The sequence below is a fragment of the Poromitra crassiceps genome (assembly GCF_964638095.1).
Source record: "Poromitra crassiceps genome assembly, chromosome: 3".
Classification (NCBI taxonomy): domain Eukaryota; kingdom Metazoa; phylum Chordata; class Actinopteri; order Beryciformes; family Melamphaidae; genus Poromitra; species Poromitra crassiceps.
The window spans coordinates 73,559,260-73,579,013 of NC_139625.1; positions in this window are offsets into that span (position 1 = coordinate 73,559,260).

Genomic DNA, 19,754 nt, shown 5'->3' on the forward strand with positions numbered 1-19,754 from the left:
GTGTTCAGCAGGATAATCTTCACAAACGAGGACCACTTTTATGACTTTTTAAACGGTTTCTGAAAATCACAAAAAAATATATATATATAGCCTACCGTGTGTGTGTGTGTGTGTGTGTGTGTGTGTGTGTGTGTGTGTGTATGTGACTGTGTGTGTGTGTGTGTGTGTGTGTGTGTGTGTGTGTGTGTGTGTGTGTGTGTGTGTGTGTGTGACCGTGTGTGTGTGTGTGTGTGTGTGTGTGTGTGTGCGTGTGCGTCAGTTTGGGTGGGTGAACTTTCTCTTTCTTTCTGCCACTGATCACAATTCATTACCACAAATTAGGGTTCAATAAAATTGCTATTCAGAGATAATGAGGGTCTGGTTTCATGTTGCCGAGGTCGGGGGGGAGTTGGGGGTTTGAGCTTTCCACATGTCATCATGACCCCAACCAGCAAACCAAGGAGTCTGCAGCTGGGGCAAGTGAAGTGGGACCCTAATCTGCCACTGAACCCCCCCCTTTTTAGCTAGCTGAGAACATCCACTCTCCCCCTTCCTCTCACCTGCTGTGTTGGGAGCCGCTCCAAATTAAACAAATTATTTCAGGCCCTCTCTCTCTCTCTCTCTCTCTCTCTCTCTCTGTGTTGTCCTCTGCCTCGCTTTCAGAAAAGATGGTGAAAAAACAGCAGCAGGGGCGTACCGACATACAATGATCTCACGCAGGGCTGGGCGAGATGGACAAAAATCACATTTTGGTATTTTTAGGCTGAATGGCGAAAAATGATATCTCTGTATTTTGCACAAAGTGGGCTACATGTTCAATTCTAAGTCAAAGCCAAGTGTAGGGCTGGGCGATATGGACAAAATCAAATACCACAATATGTTTTACCTCTATTCTCTATCGATGACAATATTGGTCCTTTAACACAAAAATTACACAATACGATTTTTGATAATCATCAGCGATGTGAATATAATGACTAAGTGGGTGGAGGCAAATAATAGAACAGCTAGAACAGTCTGCTAAGTTCAGAAAATGACATCACCTTACTGTAATGCAGCATTTGAAACAAGGAAATGACAGCACTTATGGCTTAATATGATATCCAAAATCTAAGATGATTGCTATAGTCTCATATCACGATATTGATATAATATATACTGTAGATATATTGCCCAGACCTAATTTCATGCAAGGCCAAGGCCAGCGACTAATAAGGTTGTGTCTCGTGTGTGTGTGTGTGTGTGTGTGTGTGTGTGTGTGTGTGTGTGTGTGTGTGTGTATATGAGTGTATCAATGACTGTAAGTGGAAAGTGAGCGCTGGGGTTATGTCTGTGTTATGCTCACCAAACTGGAGAAGGTTTGTCTTTCATTAATTAACACGTTGCTGTTAGCACAAGCTTCCCAGCCTCGCATTTGCAAAGGAGTGAAATATTTGTCGGGGTGATAGAATATGCCTGAGAGCAGTTATATTTAATTAAGACGCCTCCACCGTGTTTCTTTGGTGTCACCATATTATTCAGATTGGAGCGCTGAAAGTTTGATTTTGGTCATGTCATTGTTCGGTGTCGCACAGCTGCATTTCTAGTTTTTCCAAGAGAAAAAAAAATTCTTCCACGGTTTGTTGAATTTTCACTGTGAAGCTTGAAAAATATTATTTGTGTTCAGATTTATTTATATATATAAAAACAAAAAAACACAAGGGTTCATACATAAAAGGGTACTGGAGTTGCTTTTGTCTTTCTGCAAAGTAATAAATGCCTGATTGAAAATAAGTGCATGATGCAATCAGCTTTCTCAGTGCGTATTCTCTCCTCTCCATTCAACAACTCTGTATTCAACAGTGATGCAGAGACAACCAAGTCTCAATATGTTGAACATACTAGTGAATCACACTCATGATATGAGAAATAGCATACAAGAGTTACAAGAAGAGTTGTTCAAGTGAAACATTTGTGAAAGTGTGACATTACAACTCATTAATGATATGACATGAATACTGCTATGACTATCATCTGTGTGATGCTTGGTTTCAGCTTTGGAGTAATATTCTAAAATGCAACATTTTCTAGAAATGTACATTTGTGACCCTCTTTCTCATACAGTACACACACTTTCTCTTTCGGGTAGGTATTTCACAAGGAAAACCCCTCTGGTGCGCAGGAAGTGATGCGTTTTACATTTCTGGTTTATTTGGAATAAACAGAAGAAACTGGGTAGTTAGTTAGCATGAGCATCAACTGAGAATCAAAGGAAAAAGTCAAATCACAGTACAAATGCAGTGCAAACAAACACGGGAGCAAGATGTTGCCAAAATACAGCTGGGTGATATGGACAAAATAAAATATCACAATATTTTCCACCAAATACCTCAATATCGATATTGCAACTATAGGGATTACTATTGGCGCTTAAATATTTACACGATATTTTTGTAATCATCAGTAATGTGGATATAATGACTACGAGGGTAAAGGCAAATAATAGAACAGCCAGAACACTCAGGTACTGTAAGTTCAGAAGATTACACCACTTTATTGCAGCCTTTAAAACCAGGAAAAGACAACACTTATGCCCCACGCCAAAAAAACAATAGGCTTTAGCATCCTTTTTTGTCTGCTCACTTGTGACCGCAGTTTGGCCATTGCTACTGACATTCAGCTGGTCTGCTGAACCTGTCCGCTTTAACTCCACATGTTCGTTTCTGTCTTTTGGCTGTTTGTGACCTGCGCGCCCCCCCCCCCCCCCCCATCCCTGGTCTCCCGCGACCGCCTGTGCGCCATTCTGGCTCGGGCCCCAGCAGCCACTGGAGGGGCCGTGTGAACCGGTCAGCCCGGTCACCTCGCATCAGTGTCGGGCTGGAATGCCCGGCCGGCCCCTGCCGCCGACACCACTCTGGGGGTAAGGTGGGGGGGAGCAGGTGCTCGGTTAGGGAGAAGGGGGAGGTTGGGTGGACGATGTTGATGTCACGGGGGGGGGGGGGCAGGCACACAGAGGGCCCACGGGGCGCGCCTCTCCAGAGGTCACCGTGCCAGATCGGAATCGCACTGCGAGCCTTTACTTATTAAGTGGGTTTCTGTGGAGCCCACAGTTAGCCGGGCGCTACGCTACAACCGAGCCTGTTCCCCCGCACAAAGCAGCCTGGTAAAGAGATACCGGCCAGCTATTGAGACAGCCACTCTGCTGTTGTATGTGTCCCTGCTACTACCAGCCACCGTGAACAAATATGGCAAATGATACGAGGTGTAGCATTCCTCCCCCCCCCACATTCTCTTCTCCGCTCCTCGTTGAAAGAAGTCCCTTTACACACCAAACAGAGCATCGCAGACTCTCTGATCAGCAATTATGCACTTTAGAGGTTTTAAATACTGCTGGGGGGGGTCTCCAGAGACCACCGGCAGTCCGTAAATACACTTCTCTGTGGAAAATGAAAGGAAGAGACCTGCCATTTGGAGACATTATTCCTACATTAAGCACGACGCCTCGGTAAAACAATTACATCGCATATATTTTAGCTTTATTTACTTGCCGCGTCTTGTCTCGACGGCGGGTGTACAGAGGATGACAACCCTCCTAAGTTATTTGGGGGGGGTGTGTGTGTGCGCGCGGCCGTGCGCGTGTCTGTGTTTATCAGCGTTTAACTGTCTCTACCTCCTCCGTATCTATATTTACCACCAGCACAGGTCAGAGATTACCCATTTCTAAATGGTGAACTGGCACAAAAGATTATCATCAATTAATATGCCATAATAATGGGGTCCACTTTCATATTCACGGTATGCATTTGTCTTTTTAAGTGATCCAGTTTGGCAATGTAGCCGCCTCTTCTGTAATGTATGCTAATGTGAGTAAAAACACTTTGGGTTGTCTCTGAGGAATATGAATCCATATTGGGATTCATACCGGCAGCGCATTCCACTTTTTGGCGTCGTGAAAAGTTCTGTAGCAGCCAGGGCCTATCACCAACTTCATGTTGTTTTTTTTGTACCGTTTCCCAAAAGTTATTCAAACTAGGGTCCTGACACCAGTTTATGGCTGAATTACATTAACTTTGTAAGTAACTCTACTTCAGCAGCGAGGAGAAATTGTTCTTACAGTAATATTCACCCCAAACTCAACTCAAGGACTTTTGCCAATGTTGGCTTCTCTTAACACATGAAGTCCTTTGACATATTTCTCTATCCAACCCACGTTCATTTGCCGCATTACTGGAAGCAAGATACAGACATAAGCTGTTCAACTCAAACAGATTGTCAATCAAACTACTGCGTACCAGAGACTACCAATTCATGTTAGAACAAGAAGTGATGCATTAATCAATGAATTTAAATTCATTTTCAGCTGCTTATTGCTTGCCTTTTGACATGTCACCACCTAACAGTATAGTTTCCCTCTTTATAATGATATTCCACTTCTCTTGACCCTTTTCATTTCAGCAGCCGTTTTTGAACTATTAACCAACAAAGCTGGTTGCCAAATATCCGCAATAAGACAACTTTCAACTTTAAAACTTAGATCAGAAGGTTGTACTTTTAAAACATCCAGCGCAGGGCTGAGTGATATGGACAAAATCAAATATCACAATATTTTTGACCAAATAGCTCAATATCGATATTGCGACAATATTGTAGGGATGACTATTGTTGCTTTCACAAAATATTTACACAATGAGATTTTGGATAATCAACTGGGTAAAGGCAAATTTGAACAGCTACTGTAGAACAGTCTGGTAAATTCACATCACTTTACTGTTAATGCAGACTTTAAAACTGGAAAAGACAATACTTGTGCCATATATCACGATATCAAAAATCTAAGAGGATATCTAGTCTCATATCAATATATTGATATAATATCTATATATTGCCCAGCCCTAGCTCAAACCAAGGCAGTAGAGCCAGTCAGAATTACTCTACCTTTTTCTTTTGTCTGCATTTTATTTTTCAAGAAATAGTTATGCACATTTGCAATCAGAAAAGTAAACCCACTTTGTCTACAGCTATCAGGGGACGTTTAAGCGGAGGGGGGCTTGAATCAAAGTAGGTGTTAAAAAAAATCTTGAATTTTACCAACGTGAAATATCGCTTCAAGTCTACAATGAATATACTGTAATTCTCTTGATAAAATAGAATCCTCATGTGTAAGAAAGAAAGATATTCATAAGAGCAGTTAACTTCTGCTTTCCAATAAACAATAACACCTACAAAGAACAGTAATGCCAACCTAAGCACCGCAGTTGAACCAAAATATTCCTATTAAACCCTATTCCTATCCCCACCCCCCACCCCCCCCCGATATCCGATATGCTGATATTGTCCAATGCTTTTGGCTGATTGCTGATACCGGTACAGTATGTGCACACTTCTTCCACCTAATTTCAGAGAACATGTAGTAGTGGAATTAACACATTATTATGTCTACCCAAATGGGGATGGCGCACTGGCAGATGCAGACACAATGCATTTTCAAAATGTACACATTCACTGGGCAAAATAAGAAAACTACTTCAACTTAGGTTATAAAACATGCCATATTTTATTTATGTCATATTTAGTCAAGTATTGAGCATTTGATCATAATTAAAGCACCATTTCATTGGCCGGTCATATCGGTAGAAATGTTCGTTTCGGGCCGATATTTCATTTTAAAGCCTTTATCGGCCGATACCGTGCCGATATCATCATGCATCCCTACTTCCCAGCACTTGATATCATCGTGCATCCCTACTTCCCAGCACTTGATATCATAGTGCATCCCTACTTCCCAGCACTTGATATCATAGTGCATCCCTACATATCATAGTGCATCCCTACATATCATCGTGCATCCCTACAGTACATATCATCGTGCATCCCTACTTCCCAGCACTTGATATCATCGTGCATCCCTACATATCATAGTGCATCCCTACATATCATAGTGCATCCCTACATATCATAGTGCATCCCTACATATCATAGTGCATCCCTACATATCATAGTGCATCCCTACATATCATCGTGCATCCCTACTTCCCAGCACTTGCAAAATATCAACTTGACAAAAATCCCCGCTCTGAAGTGTAAAACAACCCCCCCCCCCCTCCCCGTTCCCAGATGAAGAAACTCTAGGTGTTGAGCGGACTCCGAAGTGCACTCTGCAGTTAGTGCACTCCAGCTGCCTGCGCTCGCTGAAGCACCCTGGGCGAGAGAGAGAGGGCTCAGTGTGAGTGACGCCGAGACGAGCGCCGAGGAGAAGGGGAAGTGACAGGAGACAGTTGCTACGCATTGCGTCAGGCCGGCAGTGTCGTCAGGCCGGCAGTGTCGCACCTGGCAGCCGTCAATCACGAGCGTCCCCAAACACCTCCACTCACTGATATGCCACCGGGGCCGCTGCCAAACATGCCTCGAATGGTGTCATCCAACCACACATGAGCACTGGCTCACTCACTGACTGCACTCCTCCTGTCACTGCAAGTCACAGAGAGAGAGAGAGGAGAGAGGGCGAGCGGGAGGGAACCATCCCTCTATTTACATATGGAAAGGTCACAAATAGCCTGCAGGCACTGTGCTAATTAGAGAATGGCAAAAAAAAACTCCAAAGATAAATTGAAAGAGAAAACAGCAGTTATCTAAGTATGTTGGCGTAATGAAAGTGGGGAGAAGGTGAATGAAAGGTGAAAGGAAGGCTTGAACCTTGCAGGAGACGATGCTTTACTTGAAGCTAGAAACCCCCAAAAACAAAGCGGCAGTTTGCCACATTATTTTGAATTTGAATTGTTTTTGTATTTTGTGTTTGAAAATGGACAATGCATTGAAGAGGAGTGTCCCGACGCCTGTCGTCCTTCCACTGTGTGCCTCAGCTAGCGTGGTTAGCACAGGCCTCCAAACAGCAGACGTTGACCATATGACGATGTTCAGATGACTGGGCGGTCGTGTGTGATCTCCCTTAGCCAGATAAGCGAATCAACCTTTATAATTAATTGTGACAAGCTGACAGGGAAAATGAGTGCAAAATTGTATACTTATATGAATTTTTGTGTCAGATCGCCGTCTGTGCACTTGTTTTTCTGCCCGGCCATAGCCGTGGGCTCCTTTCTCCACGGGCGCTTCACGTACTTTGTTTCCAGGCCTTCAGACACATCGCCCTTCGCCCTACTGAGTCCACTGATTAATTTTGGATGCTCCCCTTAATTAACACCCCCAAAGGAAAAGTGTAGATTTCCTAGCCCGCCTTCGCTGCGGAACAAAACAAAAGCCAGAGAGTCTGAAGAAGGATGACCTCGGGGAGACGGGCGCACTGATGTCCGAAATGACATTACGGGAGCGATGTGAAGGCCCCGTGATGGCGGGCGGGGGCGGGGCCTGGACCTGGACCTGGGCGATGCCTCGGGAGCTCCCGGGCCTTTTCATCAGCTCGTGGTTCAGTCTCATTTGATTTGCTTTAGCGTGGCTGGAGAAGCGGGCCTCACATGATGCCACCCGACGCTTCCAACATGCTGCTCTTGTGCCAGCGCCGGCCCCGCCTCCGGCCCCGCGGTCATTAATTGGTGCCACCTTCTTACTTCCAGTGAACTTGGCAGATGACGGACAGGGGGGTGAAATAAAAATGTGATTTCTTCTCTTTTTTCCTTCCCAACATCAGAGCGGAATTCACTAATTGGGTTGAACGGCGCCCATCTCGTCCTGTGACAGCCAAGCAGGATGCATGAGAGGCTGCGGGCAGCTTGGAGAGCTCTCACCCTGCCATGCCAGCTCAGACATGCTGGCAGGATGGAGGGGAGGGGGGGGGAGGGGAAAGTTGCGAAAGACAAGCCGAGACAAAAGAGCACGGTTTGTGATTGCACGCTGACTTTTCGGAGACCTTGAACAAATAAACGTGCACTAAAGGGGGCGCACTCCACTGCTCGCCCAGTATGTACTGTACCAACTCAGCTCCCCAAACACTGGAGGTTAAGTCCTCAAAGAGACTTCCTCGGCCTCAGCGTTGTCACTAAATCACTCTCGATAGGTAATAAAAAAGTTGAACTGAGCAGGAATAGCAATGTCGAAGAATAGCAATGTGGAAAGAATAGTAATGATGCTACGAATCGACAATCATAGCATATTCTGTGGTAAGAACCCCTCACCTGTACCATGAAAAGCTGCAGGTCTAATGACATGTCTAAAAGTTACGCCTCTACGTTTTTATGCGTTTCATAGCGTAGGCTATGCTATGCAATGCTGTGAGAAATATACAATAATTTGCTACTGTATATATAAAGGTTTTATTGAGGAAAAAACGCATTTGGTATGGTTTGGATTTTTTATTATTTTTTATTAGAATTACTCGATTGCTCGCTAACGTTACCAATTTGTGGAAAATGTGCATCCCTACTGCATGTCATATCATATCATATCATAGCAGACTGGTCTATTGGCCTTGGCAGAGGTCTGCACTCTCCGAGCGCACTTTCTAGTTAAAGAATGTTTGCGTCCTTTTAGTCTTTTGAGGTCATTTCAATATGGTAGCAGATCCATGAGCAGGTTCTCCTATCATCCAGTGTTATTGTACCATGAGAAGAATTGAGATCACCTAAATACATGAAAGAGTTAAGCTTAATTTATACTTATTAGAAAGTGTCGCTCAGCACATGGTCGCAGACGAAAAATAAAGTGTCGCTCATGTTGTTGCATTTATGCTTCTCTCCTCGGCTCAACGGTCACGTGACGCTATAGACAGAGGGAGGCAGAGAACTAGTGCAGACAGCCACGAGAGGGAATGCTGTCAGTGAACCCACGTCGGAGGTAACTGCAGCCGCATATAATATAACGACACACAACCACACAACCACCTCCTCTCTCTCTGGGAAGTTGGTCACGGTGTTCTTTGTGATTTTCACATGCTGATAAAAAATAGCGGGGACACGTTCATTCATTTCATTTCAGCGAAACTGACTGTAGAGTGTAGACCTACAGTTTACACTATTAGAGTAATGACTGTAGAGTGTAGACCTACAGTTTACACTATTAGAGTAATGACTGTAGAGCGTAGACCTACAGTTTACACTATTAGAGTAATGACTGTAGAGCGTAGACCTACAGTTTACACTATTAGAGTAATGACTGTAGAGCGTAGACCTACAGTTTACACTATTAGAGTAATGACTGTAGAGCGTAGACCTACAGTTTACACTATTAGAGTAATGACTGTAGAGTGTAGACCTACAGTTTACACTATTAGAGAGTAATGAGTGTAGAGTGTAGACCTACAGTTTACACTATTAGAGTAATGACTGTAGAGCGTAGACCTACAGTTTACACTATTAGAGTAATGACTGTAGAGCGTAGACCTACAGTTTACACTATTAGAGTAATGACTGTAGAGTGTAGACCTACAGTTTACACTATTAGAGAGTAATGACTGTAGAGTGTAGACCTACAGTTTACACTATTAGAGAGTAATGACTGTAGAGTGTAGACCTACAGTTTACACTATTAGAGTAATGACTGTAGAGTGTAGACCTACAGTTTACACTATTAGAGAGTAATGACTATAGAGCGTAGACCTACAGTTTACACTATTAGAGAGTAATGAGTGTAGAGCATAGACCTACAGTTTACACTATTAGAGAGTAATGACTGTAGAGCGTAGACCTACAGTTCACTATTAGAGTAATGACTGTAGAGTGTAGACCTACAGTTCACTATTAGAGTAATGACTGTAGAGTGTAGACCTACAGTTTACACTATTAGAGTAATGACTGTAGAGCGTAGACCTACAGTTTACACTATTAGAGTAATGACTGTAGAGCGTAGACCTACAGTTTACACTATTAGAGTAATGACTGTAGAGTGTAGACCTACAGTTTACACTATTAGAGAGTAATGACTGTAGAGTGTAGACCTACAGTTTACACTATTAGAGAGTAATGACTGTAGAGTGTAGACCTACAGTTTACACTATTAGAGAGTAATGAGTGTAGAGCGTAGACCTACAGTTTACACTATTAGAGTAATGACTGTAGAGTGTAGACCTACAGTTTACACTATTAGAGTAATGACTGTAGAGCGTAGACCTACAGTTTACACTATTAGAGTAATGACTGTAGAGTGTAGACCTACAGTTTACACTATTAGAGTAATGACTGTAGAGTGTAGACCTACAGTTTACACTATTAGAGTAATGACTGTAGAGTGTAGACCTACAGTTTACACTATTAGAGAGTAATGAGTGTAGAGCGTAGACCTACAGTTTACACTATTAGAGTAATGACTGTAGAGTGTAGACCTACAGTTTACACTATTAGAGTAATGACTGTAGAGCGTAGACCTACAGTTTACACTATTAGAGTAATGACTGTAGAGTGTAGACCTACAGTTTACACTATTAGAGTAATGACTGTAGAGTGTAGACCTACAGTTTACACTATTAGAGTAATGAGTGTAGAGCGTAGACCTACAGTTTACACTATTAGAGTAATGACTGTAGAGTGTAGACCTACAGTTTACACTATTAGAGTAATGACTGTAGAGTGTAGACCTACAGTTTACACTATTAGAGACTAATGACTATTAGAGCGTAGACCTACAGTTTACACTATTAGAGAGTAATGAGTGTAGAGCGTAGACCTACAGTTTACCCTATTAGAGTAATGAGTGTAGAGTGTAGACCTACAGTTTACACTATTAGAGTAATGACTGTAGAGCGTAGACCTACAGTTTACACTATTAGAGTAATGACTGTAGAGCGTAGACCTACAGTTTACACTATTAGAGTAATGACTGTAGAGTGTAGACCTACAGTTTACACTATTAGAGTAATGACTGTAGAGCGTAGACCTACAGTTTACACTATTAGAGAGTAATGAGTGTAGAGCGTAGACCTACAGTTTACACTATTAGAGTAATGAGTGTAGAGTGTAGACCTACAGTTTACCCTATTAGAGTAATGAGTGTAGAGCGTAGACCTACAGTTTACACTATTAGAGTAATGACTGTAGAGTGTAGACCTACAGTTTACACTATTAGAGTAATGAGTGTAGACCGTAGACCTACAGTTTACACTATTAGAGAGTAATAAGTGTAGAGCGTAGACCTACAGTTTACATAACTGCGGCTTAATACAGTGTTCAATTGGGGCCATTAAAAGCACATCTGATCTGCCTCCTCCAGTAAAACAGACATGGATGTTTGAGCAGGTCGTCTCGGCTCCACGCTGGACAATTGTCCGCTTTGTGCTCTGTCAGATTCATGGCCTGGCTGAAAAAAGAGGAGAATTCCATTACAAAAGGACAAGAAGTGCGGGTGTAATTGGGATATTTGGGAGCGTCTAGTTTCAGGGCCCATCGGAGCCCCGGTGAAATGAAGCCTGTAAGAGTAGAGCGTCGGACTGGCAGGGGAGGCTGCCCTCTCACTCGCCTCTGCTCTCTCTCTCTCTCTCTTCCCTTTCTGCCTCGTCTCTCACTCTTTACCGTGCTCTCCTTTCTCTCTTATCGCTCTCCTTAATCCTTTTCTCCATATTCTATCCATTTCTTTCACTCTTTTTACTGTGTCTTCTTCATTCTCTGTGTCTCCTACCAGGACATGACACCACGTCTCTCTCTCTCTGTCTCCTACCAGGACATGACACCGCTCTCCGTCTCTCTCTGTGTGTCTCCTACCAGGACATGACACCGCATCTCTCTCTCTGTGTCTCCTACCAGGACATGACACCGCTCTCCATCTCTCTCTGTGTGTCTCCTACCAGGACATGACACCGCATCTCTCTCTCTGTGTCTCCTACCAGGACATGACACCGCTCTCCATCTCTCTCTGTGTCTCCTACCAGGACATGACACCGCTCTCCGTCTCTCTCTCTGTGTCTCCTACCAGGACATGACACTGCTCTCCATCTCTCTCTCTGTGTCTCCTACCAGGACATGACACCGCTCTCCATCTCTCTCTCTGTGTGTCTCCTACCAGGACATGACACCGCTCTCCATCTCTCTCTCTGTGTGTCTCCTACCAGGACATGACACCGCTCTCCATCTCTCTCTCTGTGTGTCTCCTACCAGGACATGACACTGCTCTCCATCTCTCTCTCTGTGTCTCCTACCAGGACATGACACCGCTCTCCGTCTCTCTCTGTGTGTCTCCTACCAGGACATGACACTGCTCTCCATCTCTCTCTGTGTCTCCCACCAGGACATGACACCGCTCTCCAGTCTCTCTCTGTGTGTCTGCTACCAGGACATGACACCACTCTCCCGTCTCTCTCTGTGTCTCCCCTACCAGGACATGACACCGCTCTCCGTCTCTCTCTGTGTGTCTCCTACCAGGACATGACACCGCTCTCCATCTCTCTCTCTGTGTCTCCTACCAGGACATGACACCGCTCTCCGTCTCTCTCTGTGTGTCTCCTACCAGGACATGACACCGCTCTCCATCTCTCTCTCTGTGTCTCCTACCAGGACATGACACCGCTCTCCGTCTCTCTCAGTGTGTCTCCTACCAGGACATGACACTGCTCTCCATCTCTCTCTGTGTCTCCTACCAGGACATGACACCACTCTCCCGTCTCTCTCTGTGTCTCCCCTACCAGGACATGACACCGCTCTCCGTCTCTCTCTGTGTGTCTCCTACCAGGACATGACACCACTCTCCCGTCTCTCTCTGTGTCTCCCCTACCAGGACATGACACCGCGGGCCCAGCCGAGGATCAGCCCCACCCCGCCCCCGCCGATGATAGCAGCTTGATCGGGTAGGTATAAGTAACAAATGAGATCAATTAACGTGTCCAAGAGGGGCACCTGCCCCAGAGTCCGGTTGCACTAAGCGATCCCCTCATCTTTGTTTCCCTCCGCAGGATTCCATTTGCAACCTCATCACTTTCCCGGCCTGAACAACGGCACCGATTGTCCCCTCCTCCGCCGCCCTAATGGAGAAGGCCCAAGAAAAGGCTGCCCTCTTCCCCCTGGCAGGCCGTGTATCTTTACTATCAGGACTCCGACTCGGGACAGGGGGCAAGCTCACAGAAATGAATCCTGCTCACCCCAACCCTTCCCCCCTTGCCCCTGCCCCGCCCTCTCCACCTCTCAGCCCGGCTCCCCTCTCTCTCTCTCTCTGTGCCCCACCCTCCTCACCTCTCAGCCCCCCCCCCCTCTCTCTGTGCCCCTCTCTCTCCACTTCGCAGGATATCAACAAGATAGATTTGTAGCAAATTTGTAACTCCAACTCTCTTTAATTGAATGACTGTGCCACTAACAAGGGGCTGATTGAGCTCAATAATGGCACTGTTGAAGGCAAGAAAATGCCAAGAGAGCAAGAGCGGAGGCCACGACCGTTCCCTCAACCCCCCCCCCCCCCCCCCCCCCCACTAGAACACACACACTCTTTATTACAACCTCAGATTACACACACACACACACACACACACACACACACACACACACACACGACCCTGGCGGCAGACTGGCAGGACAGTTTAAGACATGTATGATAACTGTGTTTCAAACGCAAAATAAACACGGCGCGTAATGAGATCTCAAATCAATCAATCTGCCAATAGATGTCACACTGTTACCAGCGTTCTGTATGAGGAATGATGTTTTGCATGCAGTTCTTACAGCTCGCTGTCTATCAGGTTGAGCCATCATTTCAGCCCCAACACTCAAACATCCTTTTCAAAACAAAACTGCGGTTGACAAATTGTCAGTCGCTCTCTGGCGAATTCTCTTTCTCTTGGTATTACAGCCAGGTTGATGGAGAGATGGGGACAACCAAGCGAGATAGAAACTCACCAGAGGAGAAGCAGAAATAGGGGCAATTATCGTGAGTTAGAGAGCGGGCGATGGCAACCATCGAACCCCCGCGAGCGAGCGTTTGAATCAGCCTGATGAATGTGATGTGCGCTCTCCACACACACACACACACACACACACACACACACACACACACACACACACACACCCTTCACTCTGTCCACAGCAGTTAAACGGGATTGTTTACGATAACCTTGTAATCAACCTGGCTTGGTTGACAGCTTACCATTACCCCTGATAACAGGCCTTGCTTCTTGCAATTTGGCCCTGAAAGAAAAGATAGACATTATAAAAAGAAAGAAGGAAACACACAGACACTGCTCACTGCTCAGGCCCCTTCTGATGCCTTATTGATAGAGCGCCGCCCACGTTATCTTTCTGCGTAATTTGTTTTCAAGAACTGTGATTTACATTTCAGTGGGATTACACCTTTTAATGCTAGACGCGGGTGAGAAGTGGGCAACGGCTGAATACGCCACATCTCCGCCACGAGGAGGAGGAGGATAGAGGGATGAGGGGGGGTGAGGGGGGGTGGGGGTGGGTGGGAGGGGGGTTCAAACGATGCATTTCCAAGTCCTCAAGTGGAGGGGATTACAATTACAATTAAAAATCTAAAGGACGGCATGTCCATCAAACAACTGCTCGTAACCCTTTGTGTACCTACTGCCAAATAATGGTGGCTAGTGGAGGGCTGGCAGATGCAAAACGCTTTCCGGCTAATTGTGCTGTATTAGCGGAGCTTGTTCATTGGGATATTATGCAATAAGTGTTATTTCAGGCTTTCTAAATGGCATCATGCAAATGCCAGTCCCTTGGCAGCACGTTAAAGAAAATCCATGCATCGCCATTAAAACAACAGCGGGGCCAATGGCAAAGTTCAATCATCTTGTTTTGGATATGGCCTTGATGTAAGTGCAACAAGTTCAGCTCAACTCCAGCTGGCACCGAGGTCCTGTGCAGGTAGTGCACATTTTCACAAAGCCCACAGATCCATGCTGCAATCTACATAGAACAATATTTGTCTGGCTAATGTTACTTAGCAGAAACCACTTACCACTACTTCATACATATCCAAAAAAAAAAGAAAAGAAAAAAAAATACTTTTCTCTATTTCAGTTTTTGGCACACATTATTACAGAATGATCTATACCTTTGAAATCACAGTGTCAGATTGAAGTCCCATTGCCAGGCAGATGTTCTAGTAAACGGATAATAAATTATTCAATTTTGTTGAGAAAAAATATATTTTTTTGTCCCCATATTTTATACTCCGATGTGATAGTATCATCTAGAACAGTGGTTCTCAATGTGCGGTCCAGGGACCATCACGGGTCTTTGAGGGGTTCAAAGCAGAGAGAGAGAGAGAGAATGTAGAAGAATGACTATTTTGATCATAGTTGCACTGTTATCGCTTTACTTTCATGTATTCTGGGCAAAGATTTGGGTCTGAGAGACAAAATCTCGTCAAATGGCCGTGGCACGCCTATCCCTTTTCCATCTGTTTATTTTTTAGATAGAGTTTACTCACTTTTTAAAGTTGATTTATGACATAAATTCATGGTTGACTTACACACAAAAATTGGGTTTGACTGGTGGATGTTGAAAATACATGGAAAGCAAACATGTCAATATTACTTATAATAATAATAATAATAATAATAATAATAATAATAATAATTTAATAAATTTGCTATTTATATAATGTAGGATCAATATAGGTTCACTATAAATCCATCCATAAGTAACACAATAACAGAATGTAGTCTATGACTATTTTGGTCATTTTTGGCTTTCTGTAATAAAACATCTAAAAGCTCAAATCTTATCAGATGGAGGACCCTGCGAGAAAACCTTATCAAATGTGGGTCTGTGGTCTAAATTTGTGTCAATTTAAAGGTCCTTGAGGTGAAAAAGAAAGAAACACAGACCGATATAAAGGGCTGAAGTTTCTAGTTTATTGCTGCTTGTTGACTTGCATCACCACACCGCCCCCTTACACGCATGTTAATCATGTGCATTATATTTGTGTAATTCAGATCACAACATTTTACATAATTCTTTGTTTATTCATTTCTCAGACAGTCAGTGAAATTATGTAAAACATGTTCTCGATGGTGCTCGGTGTGTGTAATAGAATGCAGATTCCACGTGTTATTCTAACACATTTGGTTACTTGGAGGCAAAGCATCCCATTTAAATAAGAATTACACTTAAATGTCACATGAGTTTATCTAAATTTATAAAAGAGTGCATATCATTTTATTACATTTGCTAAATCCTAAATGTGCATTGTGGGGAGCAGGCATGCTGCGAGGGTTATGACTTACTAATGCCCCATTTCAATTGTAAACGCTTCCTTCCTTTCTGCTTTATTTACCCGCCGTTTTCTCCCAAGATGACATGGCACTGAAGAATTGCACTTTGAATTTCCTGGCGCAGCTGCCATTGAGACAGAGAGAAACATCATTGACTTTTGTTGAATTAATTCAGTCATTAGGTGGCAGTTTGAAACCAGTGCAGCTCTATGAAAAGGCTGACATAATGCCATTCCTGCTATTCTTAGCAGCCCAATGTCTCCTGATAGCTGGCAATCTATGGCCTAATAATTTTCTACCCAGTTAGAATAGAAGAATCCTCATTGTGGGTGGGATTTCCCCCCTTCCAGAATGGCAGCAAAACAAGGAGGTCATAGGGGCGACTAAACCTGTGTTACCTCATCAGTGGCCTTTGTACAGCAGCCCTTTTCCTTGAGTCAGCTTTTTGAGGGGAGCGCCAAGTTGTCTGAACTCAATCAGCACAGACACAAAGCCCCCCCCCCCCCCCCGTCAGTGGAAGTGAGAATATTCCAGCAAAATTATACTGAACCATAAGAGTGGCATCATTGTATGCCGAAAATTTTAACATATTATTCCATGATTCAGAGAAATACACAGCCTTATTTGATTGATTAAATTGATAGTTTATATTTTCTATACTTCTGACTTTATTTTTTATTTATTTTTTAATCTTAGAATGTTTTTGTAAAGATACATGCATTTCTATTGTATTGCAATTAAATAGCACCAGTTGACTGTACATGCATAGGCGGTTAGATTTTTGTTCTGTCCAAACGCGTTTGCATTAGTGCACAGTGTGCCAGCATACTGTGTCATACTACACACACAGGATTGCTTCCATATGGGATAGCAATATAACAGCAATATAATAGCAATAGGGTACATTAGATCTCTTACATACAGATGTTCACCTCGATTTCTGCAGCAGTTGGGTCCATCTGTGTTTATAGTGAGCTGCTTAGCACAGGCCTGTGTGAAGGGAGGCATAGCAAGCATATGGACATTTTACAAAAGGTTACCCTGAATAAATTAGCTTGAATGGCAATCTGTTGGGGAGAGGTGGCTGCTACTGTGTATGAGTAAAAAACAGATAATAAAGTAATCTGGTCTCATATCCATTTTTCATACTGCCCAACACAGCCACATTCACAATGATCAGGTTTGTCCCAAAAGGAGATTTCCCCCATTTGAAAAGGGACACCTAATACGTCTACACATTGAACGACAGCACAGAATGAAAATAAATAGTGCAGCTTAAACAATAGTTGTTAATTGAAGGCTGTCCAAATTATAAGACTAATCATTTGAAACAGAGCTCTTGCCAATATAAAAACAACAGCAACATTGCAGGTTTATGGACAAATCAGAAAAGGAGAGAGAGAGACAGCGAGAGCCATAGACAGGAGAAAGAAAGAAAGAAAGAAAGAAAGAAAGAAAGAAAGAAAGAAAGAAAGAGCATTCTAACAGCCCTTCTTCCCGACTCTCAGGGCTCCTCTCTCATCCTCAGTGCACTTTTCAACCTGCCTGTTTTGTGTCTTTATCAAGTCTATTCCACATCCATCAGATGAAGGCTCAGCCGCCGTGACCTTATCATGTATATTTGCTTTTTAGTCTTCCTTTGGCAACCTTTTATTATTTAAATAACACTGAAAAAACACCATGTGAGAAGGAAGACTAACTGATTTTCCAACTGTGGTTTGGTCAACATCTTAAAATAAGCACTAATAAGTAGATTTGTATCTCCTCAAAGAGGAGTTTTGAGGGGAGGATGGTGTTTCTGAAAGGTACTTCTAGATTAAATCATATTAATGAGTTTTAATGGTTAATGAGTTTTAATGGTTATTTTATGCCTACAAGTTGCTGATGTTTGATTAGTGATGCAACGTTGTCTTTACTCAACTCTGGAGGCAACGCTTACAGTAGGTCAACCGTCGTGGTTTAGATTTTTATCACAGCTTAGAGTGACATCTAGTGGCTGCTTGAATCATTACAGCACATAAAAAATAGTTACTACTACAGTGCTTGGTAAACACTTTTGGTAAAGTCTACATATAATTTAACAAGATGTAATCAGCTCTGAGGGACTGGTTTTCCTGCTTCTTATATATGTGCACCTCTGGGGAAATATGAAATAGGCTACAGGCTGTGAAGTTGGGGTCACAGGCCATGTGTTGTGATGCTATGAGATGATTTTTCCATAAGAAACTGTGACTGCATTATTCCATAGGATCCACAGCCAAATAGGACCTTGAAAATGGCACATTTCAAAGATGATTTTTTTGTAATTATCATATTGCAACTGGAGAATCTGGTCCTACTGATTGTTTGCAACTATCTCTCCACTTAACCACTGTATAACCAGTGGTGGAAATGGGGGGGGGGGGGGGGTGTTGGGAGGGAACGGCGAGAACGGCATTTCTCAGGTTCCCCTTAAAAAAAGTCTTGCAATGCAGTGGAGTGCAATGCAGTGGAGAGCAGAGCAGTGGAGAGCAGAGCAGTGGAGAGCAGAGCAGAGCAGTGGAGAGCAGAGCAGTGGAGAGGGGGCAGCATGAAAGGAGCAGAGAATAGTAGTAACATGTATTTGGAAGCTGAATAAGCAGTGTCAATGTGTCATCAAATCTGTCTGTGAATAAAATCAAGAGGAAATAATCAGTAGATCTTATCTTGGCAATCTTATTGAAAGAGCGTGTGGTGCAGATTGAAAAAGTCAACATGGAGAAATATGGATAAGAAGTTGGCATTCTAATACATGTGCTCAATAAAATGGCGGGGGGTTGGTCTGGGCGAATTGCAAGAAATTCAGCATAGTGCCACCTACTGGCAACACAAAAAGCTGATTATCTCGACAATCATTCGTCGGATCGACTTCAACCTGGGGGAGTGCGCTGCTGGGAACCCAATGGAGTGCATTGCTGCATTTCATGCAATTTGGACACGTGCATATTGATATCGATACCAATATCTATACCGATACCTTACACACGCAAGACAATACCGTGCCGAAGTCCCCGCAGACTAGATTTGAAGGCGGCATAGTGGCCTGATAATCTAGCCCTCAACTCTGGCACTATTGTTTGGGGTAGAACAGCTGCAGAGCTTCCTACTGGCTCACTATGTTGAAAGCAAGACATCACAGCAGGATGTGAATGTGACACATATTAGGGGTGTCAAAAATAATCGATTATAAGATGCATCGCGATGCGGACGTGCACGATTCTGCATCGATTCACAAGTGTCAAAAATCGATTATTAAACAAACAAAAAATTAAGTAATCGAATAAAATATAATGGAAGTACATGCAGTTGTTTATTTGGATCATAATACAATGCAATTCCAAATGTGCTTTTATTTTAAAAGTAGCCACAGTGAGAAAAAATAAAGTGAGAAAAAATAAATCATGTATTGGGGAAAAAAGTGATTCACCAAAACAAAGCGCCAGTGAATCAAGAAGGCCCATGGTGAGAGAGACAGAAGAGGATGGTGAGAGAGACAGAAGAGGATGGTGAGAGAGACAGAAGAGGATGTTGCAGAGTGTTCTGAATGATGTTGGCTAATTGAGGCTTTGTCACGCAGATCGGAGCTGGGGAGGTTCAAAGGGAGTGGTTTAATTTAGGAGGCGCACTGCCTTTGATATACCACCACTGCTCGGCCACACATGCAGCTTTGATACGAGAGGTCAGC